The sequence below is a fragment of the Oryctolagus cuniculus genome, chromosome Y (genome assembly GCF_051225735.1).
Source record: "Oryctolagus cuniculus isolate XC-2025 breed Fujian yellow rabbit chromosome Y, ASM5122573v1, whole genome shotgun sequence".
Classification (NCBI taxonomy): domain Eukaryota; kingdom Metazoa; phylum Chordata; class Mammalia; order Lagomorpha; family Leporidae; genus Oryctolagus; species Oryctolagus cuniculus.
The window spans coordinates 14,080,789-14,102,878 of NC_142889.1; the positions used below are offsets into that span (position 1 = coordinate 14,080,789).

Sequence of the window (22,090 nt, forward strand, 5' to 3'; positions counted from 1 at the left end):
CCTTGTCAACATGACAGACAGGCAGGTTCATGGACATCAAGTGTCCCCATCTAAATAAACCACTGCATCCACTGTCCTCGAGTGTGCATCCAGATGGGTGAGTGTGTCCCCAGGGACAGTGTGGCTGGTGGTCAGCTCCACTCCCCCGTGGGCTGCAATCAGGATGCTGTCCACAAAGCCACATGCTGTGGCCGGGACAGGCTGGGCATTGGGCAGGACTGTCTGCCTCTCAAAGGCCCTGCTGTGCTCAGTGGGGGTCACCCCAGGGACTCCTGTAGCTCTAGGGAGGGTGTGGGCTCCATTCTGAGGCCCCCAGGCTGGGCTAGGGAGCAGGTGCAGCCCCTGGTGCAGGCCACATAGGACTGGCCAGGAAGCCATGGTCAGACTCCTGAGGTGTCAGGAGACAGGTGTGGTCTGAGGACTAAGCCCCCTCCTACGCTGCCCCAGAAGCAGGGAAGCCACAGCCACCACACCACATGTGGCCAGGCAACAGCCTTTATCTGCTAACCCCATTGGGAACTGCATGGCATGGGGAGGTCAGGGGCTGCCAGGGTCCTGGATGGAGGGTGGGGGTCCCTGGTGATGAATGTTCTGGGTCTTGAGGTGTCCACACCCTCGACTCAGCTTCACAGGATGTGGCCACCTTGGTAAACTGAGGGTGGGGGAGGGGAGCAAGGACCTCTGACCCTGTCACAATGAGCATGAGTTTGCATTACCTCAACATCAAAACACTTGTTACAGATAAATAACTAAAAGCCAACTCACCGTGCCCCTGAGCATCCCCAACAGGAGCACACAGCTGACACGGGGACAGCTCTCTCTGTGGTGGTACCAGTCTGCAGCTGACATTGGACACACTCATGGGAAAGGGGCCAGGGATGCAGGCATGGCCAGGCCCCAGGTTACCAATTAACAGGGCTCCACCAGCTTTCCTTTAAATAAACCAGAGGATGTGACGGAGGGGACGCTCGGGCTCTAGGCCAGCAGAGAGTGCAGGTGCGGTGTGGTCTGGATGCTCCCAGACACTGGACCACTATGGCCCAGGACCTTGGCCCAGATCCAGCCTTGGATGCATGGGAGGACGAGAGGCCCCAGTGGGACAACAAGCTCCAGTACATGCTCAGTTGTGTGGGGTTTGCTGTGGGGCTGGGGAACATCTGGAGGTGCCAGACCCACAGTGGAGGTGAGCCTGCCAGCCACATCTGGGTACCCAAGGGACTGGCCTTCCCCACCCCTGACCTCTGGGCAGCACCACTGTCCCAAAAAGCCAGACATGTGGGGCCCCAGGAAGAGCCCAGCCTTGGCATCTGAGCCCTGGGGACTTCAGGGGCCTGCACATGGGGTCCCAGGCCAGCATGCAGCTTCATTCTCAGCGGCACTGCCCCTCAGTGTGGAGCCAGTCTCCAGGGGGTGATCACCCTGGTGTCCATGTTCGTGGGGGCTGGTGTCTCCCAAGGCTCCTTGCAGGATGACAGGAGCCCTGGGCTCACCAGCAGTCACAGCACACAGATGCACCTGTGTGGCCCACACATGTGCACCAGCCAGGGGCTGCTGCCCTCAGGGCTGTCATTGCCCAAGTGCCCCCATGTGATGGCAGGCCTGGGACACACAACCCTCTCCAGTGAGGAACCTGGGGAGACTCCCCCAGGGGCCAGGGCCTCGGGGATGCAGAGGTCGGGGGATGGGGCTTCTCATCAGGGATGCAGGCGAGGGAGGAGTGGCCGCCCCAACATGCTGCTATGGCACTTGTTTCCAGATGCAGCAAGCATGGCCAAACATGCCGTAACATTCTGTCTTCTTACTCCCCGTTCCTCCCCAGGCTGTGCTGACGGGTGGTCTCACCCCAGCCACTCAGTGCCCATCGCCCATCACTCAGAATTTTGTAAAGAGTGCCCCCACATCTTGCACAGCCGCACTCACCCTCCTCGCTTCTGGGCAGTTCCAGGGTCTTCTGAGCTTGTGGCCCTTCCTCATCCTCATGCCAGCTCCTGTTCCAGGTGTCTGCTTGCTGGCTCCACCTGTCTACACTGGCTGTGCCCACTCTACCTGTCCACACTGGCTACACACACTCCTCCTGTCCACACTGGCCACATACACACTGTCCACACTGGCTGCACACACTCTGCCTATCCACCCTGGCTGCACACTGCCTGTCCACACTGGCCACATACACACTGTCCACACCGGCTGTGCACACTCCACCTGTCCACATTGGCTGCGCCCACTCTGCCTGTCCACACTGGCCATGCCCACACTGCCTGTCCACACTGTCCACACTGTCAACACTGGTCGCACACACTCTGCCTGTCCACACTGGCTGCACATACTCCACCTGTACACACTGGCCATGCCCCCTCTGCCTGTCCATACTGGCCACTTACACATCTTCCACACTAGCTGGGCACACTCCTGTCTACACTGGCCACACACACTCCGCCTATCCACACTGGCCGCTCAGACAGCCTCTGAATCTGCTCCACAGTGCTGCCTGGCTGGTTTATTCTCCCATGAGGCTGAGCATGCAGCCAGCAGCTACACCAACCACACCCAGCCAGAACCCAGGCTGGCCACTGGCAGCATGCCAGGTGACCCAATGGGGAGCAGAGGGTGGCCACCCCGACCCCTGTGTCCTGACAGGGGCCTTTTTCATCCCCTACTTCATTGCCCTGGTCTTTGAGGGGATCCCACTATTCCACATCGAGCTTGCCATCGGCCAGCACCTGCACAGGGGCAGCATTGGGGTGTGGACAGCCATCTCCCCCTACCTGGGCAGTGTAGGCAGGCCACCCCCTTCTCGGCTCCCCAGGAGGACCTGCTCTGCACGTGGGTGGCACCGCTCCTCCCCTGCTGTGTGACACTTTGTCCTCGCTGTCTGCAGGGCTGGGCTGCCTCATGATGTCCTTCCTGGTCAGCCTGTACTACAACACCATCCTCACCTGGGTGCTTTAGTACTTCCTCAACTCATTCCAGCACCCATTGCCCTGGAACCACTGCCTGCTGGAAGGCAACAGGATGGGTAAGGGCGTGGCCAGTGTGGACAGGTGACCTCTCCTGTTCACTGGTCCCCGCTGGACCCAGGGACCACCCAGATCCCCATCCGCTCACACACCAAGCCCTGGGCCTCCCTTCCCCATCTCAGCCTCAGAGCGAGGTGAGAGAGCACAGCTGGGCTGGAGGGTGGGGGCCGCTTCAGTGCGCTGGTGCCCGTGGCCCTGCTGGCTTTCGAGGCAGAGCGTGCACTGGGCCCGGGCCCTGTGGCCAGCCTGTGACGGGACTGCTGGCTGCAGGGTTCATGGCAGAGTGCCAGGGCAGCAGCGCCATGAGCTACTTCTGGTACCGGCAGATGCTGGACATCACTGCTGACATCAGCGACAGTGGCACTGTCCAGTAGCGGCTGCTCATCTGCTTGGTCATCTGCTGGGCTGTGGTGTATCTGTGCATCATCAGAGGCATTGAGACCACTGGGAAGGTGAGAGCAGCTTCCTCCGGCTCCGAGGCCCCCTCCCCATGCTGCCAGTGTTGGCTCAGCATGGGGGAGCAGGCACACTCGGGGCCCCATGGGCAGCTTCTCATCCTGGTGACAGTCTCTGCCCTGAACCGCACTCTGTGCCAAGGCAGCCATGCCGGCTCTCTTCTGGTGGCGACTGTGACTTCTCCCTGCCCCTCCATCTCAGTGGACAGTGCCTCTCATAGCCACTGCTCCACTGGGTCTGGCCTGAGGAGCCCCCACTCAGAGCCAGCACCTCCCTGGCGGCTCAGGTTTACCTCTGCCTCCTGACTGTTCCCCGTCTGGTCCTCCTCCTCTGTTCTTTATGCCTCCACTCTACCTCCTGTGTGGCGGAGGCACTGTCAGGCTTCTGACTCTCGCTGGATCCCAGAGCAGCACCAGGGAGGAGGGCACATGTAGCTCACGGTCTGGAGGTTTGGGCTCCGAGATGGGCAGCGCCTTCGGTTCAGGCAGCCGGGCGGCTGCAGGGTGGTGAGGGACCACCCTGGGAGAAGAGACACAGGGGATTCACAGCTCTCAGAACCCGTGCTCCCACTGGAACCACCCCTCAAGGCCCTGCCATGACCTCCCCGGACCCTGCCAAGCCACCAATGGGTGGGGTCTGCACCCAAATCCCCCTGCCAAGGGCATGCGCCTACTGGCTGGTACCGGATCTCAGGGCCTGTCACGGGCCGTCTTCAGGTGACACATGTGCCCCACGTGCAGTGGTCTGCATGCACTGTCCTCCAGGAACACCCCCCTTTTCCCTTCCACTCCTCTCCAAGCCTTGGCCATGTTCTTACACTTACTTAAAACATGTGATAGAGAGCAGACACTGGTTTCTCTCACAGGCGACTGGTGTCTAAGGGCCTTCCCTTGGGGCCACTGGGGCACACGGGTGGGGGGTGTTGAACACTCATGGCATGGTCAGGGCTCCTCACACCCCCTGCCCCAGGGTGGCCCACAAATCCAGCAGCCACCAGCCTGAGCCTTTTCCCACGAGGCTCTGAGGACAGAGCCAGTGACCAGACCCTGTGGCTCTCACAGATCATCCTGTTAGGAATGTGCTGGGGAGGCCCTGTGGCTTTGGTCTGTGTGGGGATGTGGGGCCGGCCCTGGCCCACCGCTGACTGGGAGCCACCAGGACAGGGGAAAGAGGGGGCTGGGCTGAGAGCCTGAGGTGTGCACAGGAGGACCCAAGGCAGGACGAGGGGCAGCCTGGGGTGGGGGAGGGGGCCTGCCTGTCCTGAGTGCTGGTGCCCACCTTAGCAGACCCACGGGTCCTGTGTGACCATACACCTTCAGAGCTTGACCCAAAGCACCATGCCTGTGTGGTCACCTTGGGCCACATGAGTGGTCACAATGGGGCAAGGCCCCTCCCCCGCTCCTGCAGGGCCACTGTGCATCTGACCTGGCATCTCCTCCAGGCCATCTACTTCACGGCCCTATTCCCTTACTTGGTGCTGACCATCTTCCTCATCAGAGGCCTGATGCTGTCTGGTGTCACACACAGGCTCCGCTACCTTTTCACCCACAACATAAGTGGAGGGGGGCAGGGGGCACAGTGGGCAAGGGAGGCGGGCCTCGGGGTCTCAGCAGGGTTGGGACAAGGACTTTGGTCTGGGGTGTGTGGACTGGTGCACCTGCAGGAAGTCCAGGTGCTGACAAGGTAGGAGTGTGGGGGAGGGGCTGGCAGGAATCAGCTGTCACCTGGGGCAGAAACATCCAGCAAGTGTGGCACACAGGACCAAGGGGCTTCTACTCAGAGCCTGCAGCACTTCTAGACCATTCCATTGGTCCAGGATCCCAAGGGGGTTTCCAGGGCTGCTGACCACCACCAGGAGTCAGCTGCACACCTGGGCATGAGGCTGTCTCCCCAGACACCCAGCAGTAGGCAAATGGGGCAATGGGTGCAAACACCCCTGCCCAGGGGCCTCACACGGTTAAAGCCATGCATGGGAGAGGATAGGGAGCATTCCCGGGTCAGAGTCAGCTCAGATCTAGTTCTAAGCCCCACCACCAAGTGCCAGCCACACTCTACCGTGGGCCTGATGAAGCCACAGCTTGCTGGCTGCATCGCAGAACAGGGGAGCCGTGTCAGCTACCACGCCAAGCAAGCTCCCTCCTGGCACAAAGTCCTGAACGGTTCTTGGAATCTGTACAGGTCACACCTGGTTATGGTGTGACCCAAAAGGACCAGGGAATGTTCTAGAACAGCATCTGCTGTGTTCATGTTTCAGAGGCAGATTCTCCAGAACCTGTGGGTGTGGATGGATGCAAGCCACCCAGATCTTCTCCCGGTCCCTGGCTTTCAGTGGACACATAGCCTTTGCCAGCTACAATCCATCCAGGTGGGCACCTGCCTCAGCTTGCTTGGCACCCTGGTGATGCGGTGCCAGCCAGCCAGGGCTGAGCTGGGGATGGTGCTATGGGACCTGCTGGCCTGGGGTGGGCTCCACCTGGCTTGTCTGTTCCAGGAGCTGCTGTGTGTGCCCAGCCTGACTGGCCTGGGGCAGGTCTGGGGCCCACAGGGCACTCAGCACAGATCTGAGCCTTTCCACAAATGGTCAAGGAGTAGAGTGAGGCAGTGGGGAGGGGCCCAGGCTCAGTGGGTGGGGGCCCTCCCGAGGCCCTGAGTGCTCCCGTGTGCAGGAACAACTGTGAGAAGGACACCATGGTCATCTCTCTGGTGAATAGCATGACCTCCCTGTATGCCTCTGTTGTCATCTTCTCCATCATGGGCTTCCAGGCCACCACAGACCATGGACAGTGCCTGGGCAGGTGAGGCTGGGCCACGCCATGGACAGGGGCGGGGCAGGCACGCCAGTGTTCTGAGGACTCTCACTGGAAAAAGGGTCTCAGCAGACAAAACTCGGGTGTGGATGGAGCTGAGGTTGCCCTGGGGAATGTGGGCCCCGAGTAGGGGACAGCCACAGGGGGCAGGAGGGGTGCCCTCTGGAGCCTCTAGGGGGCTGCCACCTGACCCCGTGTGCCCGGGGCCTCTAGGATCACACGCACTATGGATGTCTCCACTCTGAGATATGCACAGTGCACAGCCCTAAGGCAGCCCCAGGAAGCCGATGCTGCCTAAGCAACCCTGAGGCCCTCCACCCGACCATCCAGACACGTCTCATTCAGGGAGTTGGGTGGGCTGCAGCCTCTAGCACAGGGAGCTCTGCCCCTGCAGAGTACACATCCCTGGAGGGGGCTTCAGGCACCCAGTGGGTGGGGCAGGGGTCCTGCTGAACCCGTCGGCACCCAGGATGGCCCCCACATGCAGAGCCAATGGGTGGTGCCTGTGCCAATCCCAGACCGTTCAGAGGGAGGAGGCAGAGGACAGGCCAGCCATGACCAGTGCGGTAGGAGCCGGTGCCTCAGGAACACTGTGTGAGCATGTGTGTGCTTCACACGTGTGTGTGTGTGCCTCATGTGCACCTGTGTGCCTCACATGTGTGTGCACCTCATTTGTGCTTCACTGTGTGAGCCTCACCTCAGCACCACCCTCACCAGTGCAAGAGGGGCTTCTCCAGCTCCTTCACCTGGACCCCAAGGACAGGGTCCTGTCACATCCTCGCTGGATTCCCAGAGTTTCATAGAGCATAGCAAGTGGTGGCCATGCTGCACCATGCAAAGCTGCTTCTCTCTGTTCCAGGGCTCCCACTCCCAGGGTGTCTGCCGACTCTGGGTTAGAGGGTGCTGGGCTGGGGTTCCCACTCCCAGGGTCTCTGCCGACACTGGTGAGGGAGTGCTGGGCTGGGGCTCCCACTCCGGTGGCTGTGCCCACACTGGGGGTGCTGGGCTGGGCTGGGCACCTGGGGCATCAGGATGAGGCTTGCACTTCCTGCCCTGGCTGCACTTGGCCCTTCTCTGCATGGCTGCGTGAGACCCTGCATCATACAAGGCACCAACATGGAGGGGATCATCATGCTGCTCCTGGACATGGGGGTCATCCCCACGGGGATCCCCAAGGAGGCCCTCACAGGTGAGTGCACAGCTCAGCCACAGGGATGCCTGCTGCCTCCTATACAGAGCTCAGGGGCCCTGGGCTAGCCCACTCCCCGAGGACAGCCCAACGGCTCCGGGAAGGACATGGGTGGACCTGCCCTGACCATGGCCCACTGAGGCCAAGCTCTGACCCACCTCTGGCAGGTGAGGTGAGGTGGGGTGGGGGAAAGGGGCAGGTGCAGGCCTCCCACCCAGACCCTGCACCTCAGGGCTGGCCTGCCTAGCCTGCCTGCTCTCAGCCACCTGCTTCATGCTGCAGTCCAGAAGTTACTGGCTGGAGATCTTCAACAGCTACACGGCCTCCTTCAACCTCATAGTCTTCACCTTCTTCAAGATGGTGGGGGTCATCTACATCTACAGCCTGCGGCAGTGAGCTGAGGTCCACAGGAAACCCAGGGGGGTGGGGAGGGCCCCGCAGCGCCACTGAGCCCAATGTCTGTGCAGGTTCTGTGATGACATTGTGTGGATGATGGGGCAGCAGCCAGGCCTCTACTGGCGGGCGGTGTGGCTCATGGCCAGCCCCCTGCTCCTCCTGTCTTCCTGGCCTACCTCGTCCTGCTGGCCCAGAGGACACTGAGCTACCAGGCCTGGAACCCTCAGCACGTAGGTCCTCCCACAGGGATCAAGGGGCTGCAGTGACCTGCAGGGTGACCCTGGTAGGACCGGAGCCTCTCGAGGGCCTCAGAGCAGTGTCCAGTCCCTGGAGACATCAGTCCTTCCAGCCCGCACTTTCCACATGGACAGCCAGCCAGGGAAGCGACAATTCTAGTGTCTGGGAGAGGTCAGGAGGCAGACTGGCGAAGGGTCACTCCCTGCCTGGTCCACACAGGGGACTATGTGACACCTGGCCTGGGCCGCCCCTCCAAGTGAGCACCAGAACCCCTCAGGGTCCGCCTGGGGGAAGTGAGAATTTTCTGCTTTATCCTGGGGTCTCAGACCACACCTCACCTGTCCACAAGTGTTGGAGGCCAGTGGGTGGGGACCACATGCCCCTGCCTTCCCTGAGGGCTTCCACCCAGAGGGAGCCTCAAGCCCCAGCTCCCTCATCCCTGAGCACCCACCCAGGATGCTGCCCTCCTGTAGTCCCAGGGAGGACTGGGGCTGCCTCCGTGCACAGGTGGTCGGGTCAGCCTCGCTCTGTTCAAGGCCTGGGGTCTGGAGCCAGAGGTCTGACCACTCCAGGCTGAGCTCTCTCTCTCTTGTTCCCCCTGCAGGAGCAGTTCCCCTCCAGGCAGGAGAAACTCTACCCTGGCTGGGTGCAAGCCATCTGCATGCTCCTGTCCCTGCTGCCTGCTCTGTGGGTCCCGGGCATCGCACTGGCCTGGCTGGTGGCCAAGTGTAGGAGGCAGCAGCAGGATGAGTGGCTGGACAGCAGCCTGAGGCTGCAAGACAGCAGGGCCCACTGAGGGGCAGGGATGGCCGTGGGTGACCTCATCACACCCTGCCACCAACTCTGCAGGACCCTTGGCTCCCCATGTCTTGGGCCTGCTCTATCCAGGGTCCACTCTGCCCTCAAATGGGAGGCAGAGTCCACCCAGGGGCACACCCAGTTCCTGGCTGCCATAGGAGTCCCTCTGTGACAGTGCTGCCCACACAGCCTCAAGCTGTGATGATGGACAAAGGGCAGGCGTGCTGACGGCAGGCCAGGCCCTGCACAGCTTCCCTGCCAGGAATCCAGCCCCAGGCTGACCCCCAAGTCCAGCCCAGGATAGGGGGCAGGAGTCATCTGCACACATGTGAGGGGTACACATGGGTGCTGGGAGCCCAGCCAGGGAGGACTCTGGGAGACACCACCAGTGTCAGCACCCATGCTCAAGGGCAGAGGCTGCTGAAGTCAGATTTCCTACCGCGGGGCCTCTCGGCCACTCCCTCCAGGTCCCCAGCCGCCCTCCACCCACCAAGCACCCAGGCAGTCAGCCCCCACCTGCCCACCCCCCCCACTTCCTTCTGACCACTGACCTCGGCCTCACACTGCCAGACCAGTACCCACAGAGCCCCTAGCCTTTTCCCAGTGCCCTGCAGAAACACATAGCTGGCCACACCCCCTGTGGCACCTGGCAAGGCATGTGTGTGTTATCACTCAAGGAGCATCTGTGCTGGGAGCAGCTCTCGCCACCATGGGTGTGACCAAGGCCCAGCTGCAGAGGAGCTGAGAGCTAAACACCCACTCAGCCCCAGCGCTCCATGCACGTCTGAGCCCACAGTGGGGGGAGGCTGGCACTTAGCCCTCCATCATGACACCCCCTCCCCATGCCATGCTAACAGGTGGCAGTGAGCATGGGGTGTCACACAGGGGAGCCCATACCACAGGGGGCATCCCAGGGCTCAGCCCCATCTTGCTAGCTTGGACATCACTGCTAACAGCAGCTCTGAGCAGACAGCCGAGGGGACGGGAGCTCGCGGGACCCACAGGCATCTGCCCACTCTGAGCTCTGCCCTGCGGTGTCCCTTTGGCCAGCCACCCCCTCGTATGCTGTAGAGACCTCACGGTTCATGACCTGCCCTCTGCACAGTAGACAGTGCTGGCAGGGCCCCCATAGAGCTAGGAAGTGAGGGCAACGCTGTCCCGACACTGCCGTTGTGGCCTGCAAACCCTACCACTGCCCTGAATGGCTCCGGGGCTGCCCTTCCTGACCACACCTCACCTGGCCACCTTGTGCCCAGAAGCTTGGCCTGGAGGGGCCCTCAGGGGCTGGCGGTGGTGGTGTCAGAGCCCTGGTTCAGTGACCAAGAGGGAAGGGGTGGGGCATGGGGACAGAGACCCAATGGACACCCAGCCTCCAGAAAACTCAGCCATGGATGTGTGGACAGATGGGCACTCATGTGAATGTGGACATGGCCCAGGGGCTGCAGAGGGCAATGGTCGACCAGCGTGACACCCCCATGGGCATGAGCCCTCCATGTGATATCCCTGACTGGCAGGGGCTGGCACAGGAGCAGATGCTGCCCTCATGTGGCCAAAACAGAGGAGTCCACAGAGGGCCCCTCCCTCCTGGACACCGTGTTCATGGGCAACAGCCCCCGGGGCAGACAGGGCCACCACCACCACAAGGTCACCCAATGGGGGACTACAGTTAGCACGACCAGGAGGGGGCGCTGGGGAGCCGGGCACAGCCATCTTGTTTTTTGGGGGGCGCTATCCCTCACAGTCACAGCAGCCCCCACAGGTGACTGTAAGCCTGCCCCCTGGGGGTTCCGCCCCATCTCCCTCTCCCTGCCCTGCCCCTGTCAGGAGCTGCTCACTGGGAAGGCCAGAGCTTGGGCAGCAAAGAGGCTGATGCCGTTTCACCTGTGGGGATCACGTGCCCACAAAGTGGCCACTCAACACTGTATCCCCTGTAGGTACTGGCTGGAGTCCTGGCTGCCCTGCTCCCACCCAGCTCCCTAATGGCCTTGGAAGGCAGCAGAGGATGCCCAAGCACCTGGGCCCCTGCTACCCATGTGGGAGACCCCGATGGAGCTCCTGGCTCAGTGTTGGCCATGGCAGCCACCAGGGGAGCAGGTGGATGGAAGCTCTCTCCCCCTCCCTGTCACTCTCAAATGAACCAATAAATCTGTGAATTATGAAAGCTCAGCTTTTCCAAGGTTTGGCAAACTCAGTGAAGCCTGAGAACCTGAGTGACAGTACAGCAGGGCCTGGGGTTCCCCATGGGCACAGCGGCTTAGTCACCAGGACGGTCTGGGGTCCCATGGGCACATTGGCTCAGTCACAGGATGGCCTGGGTTCCCCTGGGCATGTTGGCTTAGTCACCAGGAAGGTCTGGGGTTCCCGTGGGCACATCGGCTTAGTCACCAGGATGGTCTGGAGTCTTCCTGGGCACATCAGCTTAGTCACCTGGGTGGTTTGGGGTGCCCTGGGCATGTTGGCTTAGTCACCAGGAAGGTCTGGGGTCCCTGTGGGCACATCGGCTTAGTCACCAGGAAGGTCTGGGGTCCCCTGGGCACATTGCCTCAGTCACAGGATGGCCTGGGTTCCCCTGGGCATGTTGGCTTAGTCACCATGATGGTCTGGGGTCGCCGTGGGCATGTTGGCTTAGTCACCAGGACAGTCTGGGGTCCCCTGGGCACATTGGCTTAGTCACCAGGAAGGTCTGGGGTCCCTGTGGGCACATCGGTTTAGTCACCAGGATGGTCTGGGGTCCCCTGGGCTTGTCGGCTTAGTCACCAGGACATCTTTTGAATGCAGCAGCAAAGGGGCACATCCTGTGCCATAAAACCCAGCACGAGTTGCCAGGAGCCCTGTCCAAGGTCCATGTCCATGACCCCATCTGTGACATCCCATTAGGTTCTGGAATTACTCACAGCAGCTGAAATGTCACACAGGTGCCTGCTCTGCCAGGCTTCAGGCTGCCCAAGCCACCCCTGTGGCTGAGGCCACTCCTTCACCAAATCCCCCCCAGCACTGCCCTTCCTGCTCTCAGTAGGGTCCTCAGGTCACATTAGGCCCCCTGTACGCTGGGGCCTGCCAGGGGAAGGGGGCTCCCTACTCATCCTCATCAGGCACTAGGCAGCGCCACGCTGCCTGACAGATATGTGGCTCTAGCACGTGAACAACACTCCTCCACAGCAGCCACGTGTCCTCCTGCCCTGGCATCTGAGGACGGGAGGGGAGTCCACACACACTGCACCAGACACTGACTCCAGAGGACCACTGCAGGGACGGAGGCAGGGACGGGGCAAGGGGAGGCCTGGGCGGGGCTGCACAGTGGACACCTTGGGTCAGGGATGCTCAGCCTGGACTTTGGATGAGGGGGTGGGTAGCTTGCTGCTCCCAGGTACATGTGGGTCAGCGCCCTGGGGCCTCCCCTCACTCAAGCTTAACCAAGCACACAGCACAGGGCTTCCCTTGGCAGCCCTGGATCACTCGGGGGTGATGAGCAGGCCCGGGGCAGGGCACATGCTCACAGGCCCACGGCCCATGGCCAGGTCTTCCATGAGCTTCCTCCTGGCTGTTCATGATGGGGTCTTGAGAGGGCTCTGCTCCCCTGACAGTAGGGAGGGGACTGACCTGAAGGAAGAAGGCCCCAAGGACAGGCCCTGCCCTGTGTCTCAGATGACCCCTCCCCCAACAGCGATGTGCCCAGCTCCTCTAGCCTCAGTCCAGGATGGTCTTGAAGACTGCGGTCAGGGCCGGGTCAGCTGCAGCCTCCAGGGCCTCCCAGTGGACATCGCCCAGGCCCAGCACAGAGGCACCCAGCAGGCTGGGCCGCTGCGCCCGCTCGTAATTGAGCATGCTGAACAGAGTCCTGATGTGCGAGGTCCAGGACTGGGCCTGGGCCACACAGGATGCAGCTTCAGGGGGGCTGTAAAGGGTGGGCAGCCACAAGCCCACCCAGCTTCCCAGGGTCCTGGGAGAGCCCAATGCAGAGCCGGCCTTCAGCCGGGCTCCTCAGGGTTCCTGTCACTGCACCTCAGGAACCCTCACCCAGCAACACATGTGACCCTCAGGGATGCTAGCCATCCATCCAGCTCCAGCTGAGCAGCTGCCTGGGGCTGGGGTCCGCAGCACCCTCCCCCACAGAGGCCAGATCCTTGGAGTGACTGCAGCAACGTTAACTGATGACAAAATCACCCCACCGTGGCAGAGGCACCAGCAGCCATGGGGGCAAAGCCACAGAAAGAGCCACAGGGGGCGGGGGGAGCCACGGGACGAGTCCTGCGGTCCTCAGGGGGCAGCGACAGCTGTTCTTCCCTCCCCTCCATGCGGCGCCATGGCAGGATTCTGAGGGCCCTGGCCAGTGCCCCCTGTGGGCTCCCAGGCCCAGCTGGGTACCTCCCCCAGCTCCTCGTCCACTCACAGCAGGACCCACCTTTGAGCACACAGGCACAAGCCTGTGAGCTTTTGTGTGGGGCAAGATGGAGGCCAGGTCACCTTCTCCCTGCGGAATGTTCTGGCTCCCACCACAGAGTCCGGGTTCACAATGGGCCGCAGCCCACTGGGCTTGGGGATGAAGCACAGTCTGGCCATGGGCAGGGCCAACCTGGCCTGCTGCTAGACCTCTGCATCCGACAGCTCCCGCAGCTGTACCTGCTCCAGGTGCTGCCTTCAACACACCTGGGGCTGGGGTCAGGGCCAGGATCAGAGGGGGTCAGGGCCGACCTGGCTGCTGCTGGACCTCTGCATCTGACAGCTCCTGCAGCTGCACCCACTCCAGGTGCTGCCTGCAACATGCCCGGGGCTGGGGTCAGGGCTGGGGTCAGGGACAGGGTCAGGGCTGGCCTGGCCTGCTGCTGGACCTCCGCGTCTGACAGCTCCCACAGCTGCACCCACTCCAGGTGCTGCCTGCAACACGCCCCGGGGCTGGGGTCAGGGAACCTTGGTCCCCGTAGACACAGCACACTCTGTGGGGTGGGGCGAGGGCTACAGATGCCCTTGCCCACCACAGACACCTCCCAGGAACCCCCACATGGGGGCCTGAGGCTCCCATCCCACACCTGGCATGACTCGGCATAATCAGTCCTGATCCCTCAGTCTGACTCAGCAGAACCAGGAGCCAGCATCTCCACCATTCAGGCCCCATCCCCTGATGCCACCCCCACCAAGGTCATCCAGAGGGGATGCCTGTACCCCCAGGTGTCCCTGCAGGAGGGGTCTCTGCGACTCACGACCCAAGTCCCTCAGAAGCGCCCTGAGGGGACTGAGCCCAAGCATGAGCATATAGGGTGTGGGCCAGCACAGGGTCTCTGCAGGCCAGCACAGGGCTACCATGGGCCAGCATGAGGCCTCCCCTCCGTGGGCCAGCACAGGGCCTCGCAGCCTGTGGGGAGCCGGGACATGGATGCCACACGCGGTACCTGATGCCTACGCTTTGCAGCCTGCTCCAGACGCTCCTGTGGTAGAAGAGGAGCTGGTTCTTCTGGAACGTGGTCTCCATGACGTAGAAGAAGGACCTGAGCAGCCCCACCACATAGATGTCCAGCAGCCAGAACAGGAACCTAGCCAGGATCCCCTCCCTCAGTCTGTGCTCCATGGCCGGGACGTGGCCATGCCCTGGAATGAGGCAGACCCCGAACGTGCACCCTCACGAGGCAGCCACGGTGGGAGTGCAGGGCATGAGGGACCCTGCAGTCCTGAGCTGGCTGCCCTGGCTTTGGTGAACATGTCGCTGCACGTGTACTGGCCCCTGGCATCCCATTGCACACGCGGCTCACAGGCAACGCTCGGGTTGGCACGCAGAGCAGACAACATGGAAAGGGCTCCCAGGTGTGACGTCAAACTCACAGCCTCCGGGCGGAAGACCAGGGGCTGGCAGGACACACAGCATGGTTACACGGCTGGACCCCTGTGGACCCTGGCATCAGACCTCCCAAGCAACTCAGGGCCCACCAATAACCGGTTCAAGAGAAACTGGGGAGGGGCTGGGGCAGGGCAGACCCTGACCATAGGGATGGCCGCTAGGCGAGCAGGGACAGTGGCCAGAGTCCAGGTCCCTGCTCAGGACAGCCAATGGCACTGGGCCGGGTTTAATGCCCTCAGCCACCCACAGGTGGCTTACAAGGACCCAAAGGCAGAATATGGCAAAGCCCGAGGAACGGGGACACCAGGGAGGCAGCGGCGACGGTGCCGGGGACCTGGAGGCTACTCCTGGCTCCTGGCTTTGGGGACTGCTGCAGGCATTTCAGTGGTGAGCCAGAGGATGGGTGCTGTCTCACCGTCTCTCTCTGCCTCTCAAAGAAATGATGAGCAGCACACTCTGGCCAGCCTCTCCCTAAATGCTGTCCAGCGGGCTGGAAGTAGTGGAAACCTCACCCGTGTGTGTGGCTGAGCTACAGCTAAGCCAAGGAACCCAGCAGAGTAAAAACCCAGGAGCAAATGGCACCGCGGTTTCACACCCAGCCGAGGATGGCGCTGTGGAGCAGTCAGCTGAGCCGGGAGGTGGCAGAGCACAGGAGATGGCCCCTGGGGCCGAGGCTTGTGTAGCAGCCAAGGGTCCCACCATGTGCCTGCGCGGAGACTGAAAACTCACCACCCCACGTCACCCCTGCAGTTGACCATGCTGAGCGGGTAGAGCTGACCCTCGGGAGCCCGGCACAGGAGCCGTAGGATACCACCCAGGCCTCATGGTTCAACTGTCCCCCTGTGCAGGCTCCGCCACCTCAGAAGTCACCACAGAGGGACTGGTGCTGTGGAGTTGCAGGTTAAGGACCGCATGCAACGCCGGCATTCATGGGAGAGCTGAGCGCCAGTCCTGGCTGCTCCACCTCCCTGCTAATGTTCCTGGAAAAGCAGTGGAAGATGGCCCCAGTGCTTGGGTCCCTGCACTCAGGTGGGAGGCCTGGAGGAAGCTCCTGGCTTCAGCCTGGCCCAGCCCGGGCAGTTGCAGCCATCTGGGGAGTGAACCAGCAAATGAAAGCTCTCTCTCTTTTCTTCTCTTTCAAAATAAATCAAATTTTTTAAAAAGTAACTGATATCAAAATAACTGCATATTACTACATAAGGTGCAGCAAAAGCAGTACTTAGAGGCTAATGCATAGCCACACATCCACCATCAGAAATTTATAGAATGACAGGAAAGCCTGAAAAAGGCATTAGGAAGAAGATAAACAGAAATCACTGAAATTCAAAACAAAGGCTTGAGAGAGGACCCCATGGGACAACAGAACTCAGTCACTCTGAAGGTCAAAGGGCAATGGGGGAGGGGTGACAGGAGGCTGAGCCAGACACAGAGCCACACACAAGAACACAGGGTCAGCCCTCAGGGAGGGGAGGACTCAGCAGGCAGCACACAGTGGCTTGGGTGAGGCCATCCGGCCGACGCCGAGGGCAGAGCGAGGGAGACAGGGTCCCCGCAGCTGCAGCAAGAGGGACCAGAAACAGCCCAGCACCAGCAGCACCACCTCTCCCGTGCACAGCCCACACTGGGAAAGCTGGCTCATCCTGCCCCATGCAGCAGGCGGCCAGCTGGCCTGGCAGGAGGCAGATCCCCAACCCCAGCATCTCTGCTCCCTCCGTGAAGGCAGTAGAGTGGCCACTGCCTGAGCACACAATGTCTGGGTGGGTGCACAGAGCAGTGCTGGGGGTGCCCGGGGCTGATGTCACACCTCCCGCTGTGGGGGCATTTCCACGACACAAGGACAGAGCGGTCACTGCATATCTCCATCACTGGCCAGGTTTCTTGGGGAGCCTGACAGGGCATCCACCCCTACAAGCCCTCCCCGTCGGGCCTTAGGGAGGCAGCCATCTGACTCAAGCCCCACCTATCCAGGAGCAGCCCGGGAGGTGGGGGGCCTGAGCTGGCAGACACTGCCACAGTCCCCTGGAGCTCAAATGGGAAACATCATGGGGGCGCTGGCTCAGCCACACAGGGAGCCAGGGCAGGAGCCCCATTCCCTCCTCCTGGGCAGCACTCACAGGAAGTCTAACCTTGCTCCTCTCCCCTGCCCAGCACATGACCCGACATCCCCCACCCCACCCCATCAGCAGGGGACTGTCCAGTCCAGGGGGCGCGGGGCAGCCTTACCCACCACCCCCTCAGCTCCCGGCTTGGCGCTGGCCAACGCCAGCTCACCTGGGCTCTCGCACAGCCAGGTGCAGTCCTGCACCCTCACCTACCAGATCAGCTCCCGAGATGAACTTCTTTGTATTCCTCGGGAGGGAAGCTTGTGCCTGGAGCCCCAGAGGCGCGCGGGGGGGGGGAGGGGAGGGGGGATGGGCGGCACTGACAGGCCAGCAGGAACTCATGCACCTGCCACGGGCTGCTGTGCTGCTGCAGGAGCCTCACCAGGCGCCAGGCGCCAGGAGCCCGTGTCCTCCTGGGGGTCAGCGGCCAGCCTTGAGGACTGCACCTGCGTGGCCGGCCCCCGCAGCGGGCAGTGCGTCCGGAGGAGCGAGCCATAGGGGCACCGCGTGTGGTTCGCAAGCAGCTTCCGGAACAGGGGCCGCGGCCTGCGGCTACCCCTGGGCCTCGGCATCCAGCCCAAGAAGATGGCCTCCAGCAGCCTCCGGGCGCCCGCCAGGCTGGGCCGCAGGGAGCTCAGTGGGAAAGATGTGCGCAACCGCTCGCCGTCGCCCAGTAGTAGAGGAAGCGCTTGGTACCTGCAAACACTTGAGCCTTCGGACGTGGTGACCACCGGGCAGCGGAGTGGCCGGGCTCCCGCTTAGTCCACTCCCGTGGAAGCCCTGGAGCGTGTTGTCTCCGAACACTCCGCAGGCGTCATCGCACAGGCCCGGGACAGGCCCACGCCCCAAACTGCAGGCGGGCGAGCCCAGGGGCGCCCAGGCCTCGCCACCGCTGCTGTTCCGAACCCATTGCATGGCCACGGGGCCCACCTGGGTCCCACAAGCGCATGGTGCAGGAGGGCCGGGCCTGGGCGACTGGCGCAGAGCTCCTACAGAGGCGGCCCACACACCTTGTAGGCGCAGCTCAGGGACACCAGCAGGTAGAGCGCGCAGCGCGCCAGCAGGTGCATGAGCATGTTGCCCACGTGGCGCAGCAGCAGCCCCCACGCGCCGCTGTCGCGCAGCGTCTGTCACAGTGTTGGGCAGGTAGCTGCTCCTGCAGGTGGTGAAGGCCCAGGGCAGGCCTCCGCGGGCGCCGTCCAGCAGCACGAAGCTGAAGGCTAAGTCTCGGCCTGCAGCGCCAGAATCCCATATAGGCATTAGTTCATGTACCAGCTGCTCCACTTCAGATCCAGCCCCCTGTTAATGGCTTGGGAATACAGTGGAGGATGGCCAAATACTTGGGCCCCTGCACCTGCGTGGGAGGTCTGGAAAAAGTTCCTGACTCCTGGTTTTGGATTGGCCCAGTTCTGGCCATTGTGGCCAACTGGAGAGTGAGCCAGCAAATGGAAGACCTAGTCTCAATAATTCTCAAATAAATAAGTAAATCTTAAAAAAAAAATTAAAAACGGAGCAGAGATGGCCACAACAGAATGTTCTAGGCTAGGCCAAAGCCAGGCACTCCATTCAGGTCTCCCACATGTGTGGCATAGGTCCAACACTTTGGCCATTTTCCAAACTAGGACCAGAATTATAGAGGGGATATAAATCAGCACTCCAATATGGGATGTTAGCACTGCAAGTAGTAGCTTAACCACTGTGCCTCAAAGCCAGCCCCAAAACGATTCCATTTGAAGTCAAATGTACATCATCATACAGATCTAGTTGAAATTTAGACAATTCTTGTTCAAAATAACTACCCTGGACTTAACACGAATTTATCAGCCTGGAAGTAATGAGGAACAGTTGCCTCAGATTTTGCCCCCTCACCTTTCTGTGCATTTATCTAGGCCATCCTGTAACAGCCCTCCTCCCAAAGATGTCCATATCTCCTGAACCTGTGAATGTGTTAGCTTACGTGGCAAAACAGACTGCAAGTGCAATTGTGTCTAAGTTCTTAGGGTAAGAAAATTAACCCAGATAAAGTAGGTGAGACCATTCTCAGTACACGAAGTCTTTACAAGTGAAGAAGCTTTGCTAGCTGTGGTCAGAGGAACAGTGGACTGCAGAAGGACAATGAGATGGTGGAAAAAGCCTCCAGTCAAGGAATGCAGGCATCTTCCAGCAACTCCCAAAAGCAAGCAGATTCTCCCATGGAATCTGTAAAGAACTGTGGCCAGCAAAAGGAAACTCAGGCAGCGAGGACTGCCTTGAGCACTAATAATGAGCATTTGGTGCCAGGAGTGCTCCCCAGACACTACCATAACCGAAAAGGCCCTCCCAGACTTTCAATGTCCCTGAGGTAGTGCAACCCCATCCTAGCTGAGAATCACTGCATTCATGAAGAGTGACTTGTCAGAAACATTGAGAATGAATAATCAGATTCTAAGACTGAAGTTCAAATATTCTGATTGATGTTAATAATTACTTTTAATGTACTCATAGGCCTTATTTTCAAAATATTCAAAATTAACACACATCATATTATTTATGTACTTCAATGAAATACATGTGGGAAGCAATTTTATTCCTAACTTTCTGATCAATTTCCTTACCAGGTCAGCCATTCATAACCCATCACTAGAATGGAATCTACACTTATCTTAGCCAAAAGCCTGAGAAGCAATTAGAATGGAATCTAATGGAAGCCAAAGGGAGATATATTTTTTGACTCTAAAAGAATATATGGTGGGAAATGTGGCACCGCAGATAAAGCTACCATTTGGGACACTTGGTCTGTCATATATATTCTTTCTATACCTAATGTGGGGAGGGTTTTTATAATTAAGAGGTTTTAAAATTTTTAAGGTTTATTTTTTATTTATTTGAAAGTCAGAGTTAGAGAGAGAGAGGGAGAGACAGAGAGAGACAGAGGGGGGTCCTCCATCTGCTGGTTCACTCCCCAAATGGCTGCAACACCTGGCGCTAGGCCAGGCTAAAGCCAGGAGCCAGGAATTTCATCCAGGTCTCCCAGGTCAGTGCAGAGGTCCGAGCAAAACTGGGCCATTTTGGAATGCTGGCTCAAAGTTCTAGCTGCTCTGCTTCTGATATAGGTTTGTGCTGATGCACCTTTAGAGGCAGCAGATGTTGCCTCAAATGTCTGTGACCTGACCCTGACACCCACTGCCAAAACCCAGATGGAATTCCAGGCTTCTATCTCTGGCCTGGCCCAGCAGAAGCAGTTACAGTCATTCGTGGACTGAAGAAGAAGTTGGAAAATCTGTCATTCTGCCTTTCAATTATATTAAAATAAACATTTTTTTAAAAGAAACACACTCATTTAAAACCATTTAAAAATAAATTCAGTATGATGAACTTCACTCTCAACAGTATGATTTTGGTATTGTGCTAAATTATAATTTCATATATGAAATACGAACCGGAAGATTTTACTGTAGGGGCTGGCACTGTAGTGTGGTGGGTTAAACTGCCACCTGAGAAACCAGCATCCTATATGGGCACCAGTTCAATTCCAGGCTGCTCTGCTTCTGATCCAGCTTCCTGCTAATTCACCTGGGAAGGATGAGGAAGATGAATTTGGTCTGGCCCAACTCCTGCTATTGTGGCCATTTGGGGAGTGAACTAGTTGATGGAAGATCTCTCTCTCTCCTTCTCCTTCTGTAATTCTGCCTTTCAAATAAAATAAATAAATCTTTTAAAAAATAGATTTTGTTGTACTCACCTAAGGAGTTAAGAAGGAATAATACTTTGATATTTCAAAGATGAATATTTTTTTAAATAATAAGTGACATAATATATGTGAGGGCTTCAAAAATTTCTTCAAAAAATGCAAATTGAAAGGGAGGGTAGAGGAGGAAAGTGTCACTATGTCCTTAAATCTGTATATATGAAATATATGAAATTTGTATAACTTAAATAAAATTTTTTAAAAAATGCATATTTTCCACAAATTTATTGATGGAAATTTAACTTCTGTTAATGTATTTGTATCATCCTATTTTTATGGTCTTGCAAATAATGAAACTTTAGGGAACTTTAAAGAGCTTAGAGGGAAAAGGAGAGTTAGTATCAGCACTTCAAAACTCTGCCAAAGAAGGATTCCATGAACAAACAATAATTTGGGGCTTGGTTGTCACTTTTGCTTGGTCATTCTGGTTATCTGAAAGCTTTATTTCATTATTTGCATTTGTGACTCTAATACTATACCAATGAAAGTACAGGAACGAAACTGCATGAGACAGGATCAGGGCATCAGGTTGAGGCAAGAGACAGCTGCAGCTTAATTAGAGAAGCAAAGAGAGAGAAGAAAATTCTGAGAGCTTCAAAAGGTAAAAACAACTTGTTTTTCTACTTGCTTCACATAGGATAAGTTACTCAAAGTTACCTACGTAGGGTTAATTTTGGGAAACACCTGTACAGTGACATTTCCCAAGGATCAACAAATGTCACAAAACTGCTAATTAAGTTAAATCCTGAGGAACATCTCTTCAGACAAAAAAAGGTTATACAAAGATCCATATGTAAAAAAAAAAGAAAGAAAGAAAAAAAAGAAAGAGGCCGGTGCTGTGGCTCAATAGGATAATCCTCTGCCTTGTGGCACCAGCACACTGGGTTCTAGTCCCGGTTGCTCCTCTTCCAGGCCAGCTCTCTGCTGTGGCCCAGGAGTGCAGTAGAGGATGGCCCAAGTGCTTGGGCCCTGCACCCCATGGGAGACCAGGAGAAGCACCTGGCTCTTGGCTTCAGATCAGCACGGTGCGCCGGCTGCAACACGCCAGCCGCGGTGGCCATTGGAGGGTGAACCAATGGCAAAGGAAGACCTTTCTCTCTGTCTCTCTCTCTCACTGTCCACTCTGCCTGTCAAAAAAAAAAAAAGATCCATATGTATCACAAAGATCAAAACAGAAAAGCCCATCAACTGAAACAAACAAAAATAGATGACTGAGATCCACCTTGGTACTATAAAGAGAAAAAGCTATGGCCACAATCTTCCATGAGAACTTCTAGAAAAGAGAAATCAGCTCCATGACAGCATCAGCCCACCTTCAAGACTCCTTACCTAACAATCAGCCTTTTAGAAACCTCTGCCCCAACACCCTCTAGGATCCTTAAATTCTTTCAAAATAAATCTAAAAAGAAAAAAAAAGTTCTCCCTGGCTTACTCTTCTCCCAATCTACATAAATGGCAACATGCCTGTTAAATTTGCAGAAGTGGCTGCTTAAAGGCATGTCTTTAGCCAGTGCTACTTGTCCCTTTACCC

General features: G+C 58.4%; 2 pseudogenes; one reads left to right on the top strand and one right to left on the bottom strand.

Moving 5' to 3' along the window:
- Positions 1-1,035: 1,035 nt before the first annotated feature.
- Positions 1,036-8,898, top strand: LOC149119258 (sodium-dependent neutral amino acid transporter B(0)AT3-like; annotated as a pseudogene).
- Positions 8,899-12,587: 3,689 nt separating this feature from the next.
- Positions 12,588-22,058, bottom strand: LOC149119259 (telomerase reverse transcriptase-like; annotated as a pseudogene).
- Between the last annotated feature and the right edge of the window lie 32 nt (positions 22,059-22,090).